This window comes from Pinus tabuliformis, chromosome 3_2, assembly GCF_031772625.1.
Source record: "Pinus tabuliformis cultivar Carrire ecotype Pingquan chromosome 3_2, CPIR1, whole genome shotgun sequence".
NCBI lineage: Eukaryota > Viridiplantae > Streptophyta > Pinopsida > Pinales > Pinaceae > Pinus > Pinus tabuliformis.
In genome coordinates, this window is record NC_142302.1 from 1,108,998,779 (window position 1) to 1,109,003,704 (window position 4,926).

General features: G+C 37.4%; 1 pseudogene; it reads left to right on the top strand.

The window, feature by feature from the left end:
• The first annotated feature begins 2,901 nt into the window (after positions 1–2,901).
• On the top strand, positions 2,902–4,626 carry LOC149184539 (uncharacterized; annotated as a pseudogene).
• Positions 4,627–4,926: the final 300 nt, after the last annotated feature.

A 4,926-nucleotide genomic window follows, 5' to 3' on the forward strand; every position in this document is an offset into this window, starting at 1 on the left:
TTTTGCGCGGCTTTGTTGAGGCATCCTAGGTTGCCATGGTCTTCGTGGTGCTACATAATAAAAACCTTCTATTCCTGACACTTCTTCCATTGAGTTCATTTGCAATTCTTTCAATCTTAGACAATTTTATATTGAATGATTTTCTGTACAAAGACCACATACCTGAAAGCTATCCAACGGACATTCTCTTAATGGATGTTTCTTTTGACATTTGGAACAAAAGATTGCTAAAGCTTGTTCTTGTTCTTCCTTCTTCTTATTTTCCTTTAGAATGTAACAATGTAAACTTTGAAACGGGAACTATAAACTCAAAACGAGAACTCTGGCCAAAAAACCCCAAAAAAACATCAAAAACAGTGCTAAAAACGAAAAGTGTTGATGCTGGAATAACACCTTTTTTTTTCTTGGGTAAATTTTCAACATGTTTTAAAAATGGTGGTGAAAACCAATTTTTTGCACAAAAAATATCCAAAAAAACACCCTCAAAACTAATAGTGTTAATTCTGGAAGAACACTTTTTTTTTCGAAAGTAAAATTTCAACATTTCGAAATAATGGCGTAAAATATTTTTTCATGACCCCGAAAAACATTAAATTTTAAAAAAATAATGAAAGCATAAAATAAAATAAAAAATAAAAAATTAAAACAATGAAAAAACACAAAACAAGAAAAAAAGTTTAAAAAAATAACAAAACATAAATTAAGATATATAATAAAAACAAAACACAAAATAAAAATATAAAACTTAAAAAAAATCAAATATTAAAAAAAAAATCGATCATAAAAATGTAAAAAAAAATCATAAAAATGTAAAAAAAAAAAAAATAATGGTAAAAATTAAAAAACTAAAAAAAAATTATAAATTATAAACAAATAAATAGTGAAAATAAAAAATAAAAAAATAAAAAACCATCAAAAAATTGGCAAAAGAAAAAAAAATACGGAAAAGAAACAAAAAAACAGTTAAAATAAACTAAAAATTAAGTAGGTAAAAATAGAAAAAAAAAATTAAGAAAAAACAAAAATAAATAAAAAAAACTCGATTTAAAAAAATAGAAAATTAACAAAAATAAAAAATAAAAAAAGTAAAAAAAAAATTATCTCACAAATCGAAAAAGAATTTGGAAAAAAAATAAAAAAAAAAAATATATATATATATATATATATATATATATATATATATATATATATATATATATATATAATTAAGTAAGTAAAAACAGAGGAATTAAAAAAAAAACATTAGCAAAAACGGGAAAAAAAAGAAAAAGAAATTAAAAACAAGCTAGTTTAAAAAAAAAAATTAGAAAATTAACGAAAAGAAATTAAAAAAACTAGTGAAATTAATATTAAAAAAAAATCAAATTATAAAAAAAAACCAAAAGAATACATATTTTTTATTAAAAAAAAAAATCTAATTATTTTTTATTAAACCTACAATTTTAATTTTAAAAAAGAAAAAAAAAAAATTTAAATTCAAATTTTATTTTAAACAATCTTTTTTTTAAACATTTTTTTTTTTAATTTTAAAATACAAATAATAAAAAACATTTTAATTTTTTTTCAAAAAAAATTTACTTTTTTAATTTCAAATTTCAAAAAAATTATTAAAAAAACAATTAAAATTTAATTATTTTTTTTAACGGAATTTTTTTTAAACCTAACTTTTTTATTTACAAAAAAAATTAAAACTAATTTTTTTGTTTTTTTTAAACAAACTTTTCTTTTGTAGAGTTGAGGCTTCTGTGATCCATAACAAGTTTATGATAGATTTTTCGGCGAAAATCACATGAGAAACCATTTGTCGACGCGTTTCGAACCAACTTGTCCTGACGATGAACCACACTGGTTGGTTCGAAACGCGTCGACAAATGGTTTCTCATGTGATTTTCGCCAAGAAATCTATCATAAACTTTTATTTCTTTTTTAATTAAAAAAATTATAATTTTTTTAAACATTTTTTTTAATTTAAAAATAAAAATAATTAATAAAAAATAAAAAAAATTTAATTTTTTAATTTCCATATTTAATTAAAAAAGTATAATTTTTTTTAAACATTATAATTTTTAAACATTATAATTATAATTTTTTTTAAACATTATAATTTTTAAACATTATAATTATAATTTTTTTTAAACAAACCTTTTTGTTTTTTAATTAAAAAATTATAATTTTTTTCAATTTGGATATTTAAAAAATTATTAAAAATAAATAAATTTTAAATTTAAATTTTTTTTAGTGGATTATTTTTTTTTTATTAAAAAAAAATTGAATTTTTCGGGCCCCGCCCCGGCCGCCCGTGGTGGCGCAGCCGTGGGCGGAGGACCTGCCGGCAGGCACCTCCACCCACGGCCGCCCGTGGTGGCGCAGCCCTGGGCGGAGGGCCTGCGGGCAAGCACCTCCACCCACGGCCACGCCACCATGGCCGGCCAGGGGCGAGAGGTCGATTCTGGGAATCGACCTCCCGCCCCCCGGTCGCCCGTGGTGGCGTGGCCGTGGGCGGAGGTGACGATCAACAATGTGGTTTGCTCCACTTAGCTTTGCTGTGTGAGAAGAACGACCTCAGCAATGGCGATTGCAGCTTCAGCTGCCAGAAGACTCAGGGCTTGGGCATCCCCAGGTCTAGTATTGATATTTCTTAGCCTGTTAACCTCAACGCCACTGGTAATAGCTTCGTCGCCTTCTCCATATGGGCTTGACGCGGCCATGGCGGAAGGAGCCAGGATGGATCCCCATGCCACCAACGATTCCTTCCTTTTTCTTCCGTCCTCCCTCGAAAAAGCCCTCGCACATTCCGCTCACTTTAATACCCTGGAGCGCCTTGCTTATCTCGAAACCCTAGAAATCTTGCTGCCCGTTCATGTCAAGCTCGTCGGTTTCACCGGTGACGATTGATTCCAGCTGCAGAACCAGATTGCCAAATACGTTTCGGCCTTGCATTTTGACGACCAGATCCATGTAATTGGCTTCGAACCCCACGGCCTTTCAGTTAGAACAAAGCTCTCCCTGGACGTCACAGCGGCCGACGACCACCTCGCCGATCGGCTCTTCCAGTCGATCCGCTTGCAGATGGAGACTTCGTCGATGGTGATGTGCACGTTTCTGCACTCGGTGCCCTACACGGCCGTCGATGAAATAATCCAGCAGGACCTGGAGAGCCCGCTGACCACCTACACGATATATTTACTGAACCTCAAAAAGCAGGATAAACCCTATGCTTATGCGTACAACCCAGGGGATTCGTCCCTGGCGTTCTCGAAGTGCATAGGGACGCTTTGGACGGGAAAGGAATGGTACCTGTGAGTAGACCTAACGGCCGGTCCGGTGGACTACGGTCCGGCGCTTTCCGGCGAGGGTTTGCTACCCCGAGGCGAATTCCACCCCCTGGCGGCACTCCACGGCAGCCCAAAATCTCAGAAAGCCTTCATGGCGGACATCGCCTCTCTCGTTTGGAGCGCGACAGGGGCTCTCTTCAGGCCGGCGCTGCGGATTCCAGCTTACTTCGAGACGGAACTCCTTGTCCAGATCGTGCACATTCACGGTACCGAAGAGATCGACACACGGGGGATCGACTGGGGTTCCATTGAAGACACTTTCATGAACGATGCCAAAGGGCTTTTGTTGACTCATCAGTCTTTGAGATTCAAGAGGTACAGTATTCAATACACTCAATGCCCAATTTGCGTCTCCGCCGTTGGTCGATCTATGAGGTCCTATACATCTAGGTTTTTGTTTGAAAATTATACTTTGATTGTTAACGAGTATCTGGATTCCAAAATCCTTCACCATTTTCTATCAGTATCATCGATGGATTTGGAAACAATTGCCGGGATTACTCATGATCAGACTGCCAGAACCCTGCCTGTTTATGTTTTTGATTTGGAATATGACCGTCCGCTCATGCTAGATCGCTTCCACCAGTCAATTGCCTTCAGAGACATGGTGATTGTGGTTAGAACCAAGAGTGTTCATTCCATGAGCGATTACAATTGTAATGTCCGGCATGTTATCACTCAGTCACGGAACCTTGAGAGGCCGATCGTGGGGGCGCTCTTGCAGAGCTTGTGGGGTGTGTCGCCCACACACTTGACATGGAGTCCCAGGCATAACAGCACTTTGGTTGATTATACATGGAGCGTTGGGCAGACCCCTTTTGGTCCATTCTCTGAGAGTATGTCATTGTCGTTTGTGCAAAGAGATGAAGCGTCGAGGAATGTTCTATTAACTAGCTTGAATGCGACGGTTTCAAGTGCCATGGATGTGCTTGTGTCTATTCTCGAGCACGGAGGGGAGAAGAAGCTTCTTGGGCAGAAAAGGCATGTTGAGTTTACACAGAGGTGGAATCTATTACGATACAAGCTGGACAAAGCTGTGTCTGCAATTTCCCACTTTGAATTTAATGAGGCCCTGTATTACATAAAGTCCTCGGATTACGATCTGTTTGCTATTCATACACTTTTTCAGTCACCTCCACCCACGGCCGTGCCACCACGGGCGGCCGGGGGGCGAGAGGTCGATTCCCGGAATCGACCTCCCACCCCCCCGGGGGCGAGAGGTCGATTCCCGGAATCGACCTCCCAACCCCCGGCGCCCGTGGTGGCGCGGCCGTGGGCGGAGGGTTTTTGATTTGTAATATGAACGTCCGCTCATGCTAGATCGCTTCCACCAGTCAATTGCCTTCAGAGACATGGTGATTGCGGTTAGAACCAAGAACCAAGATTGTTCAGTCCGTGAGCGATTACAATTGTAATGGCCGGCATGTCATCACTCAGTGACGGAACCTTCAGAGGCCGATCGTGGGGGCGCTCTTGCAGAGCTTGTGGGGTGTGTCGCCCACTTGAGTCGCTAATTCACCGCCAAAAAATCTGTCAACGCCAACTTGAGTCGCTAATTCACCGCCAAAAATCTGTCAACGCTTCGATCCTT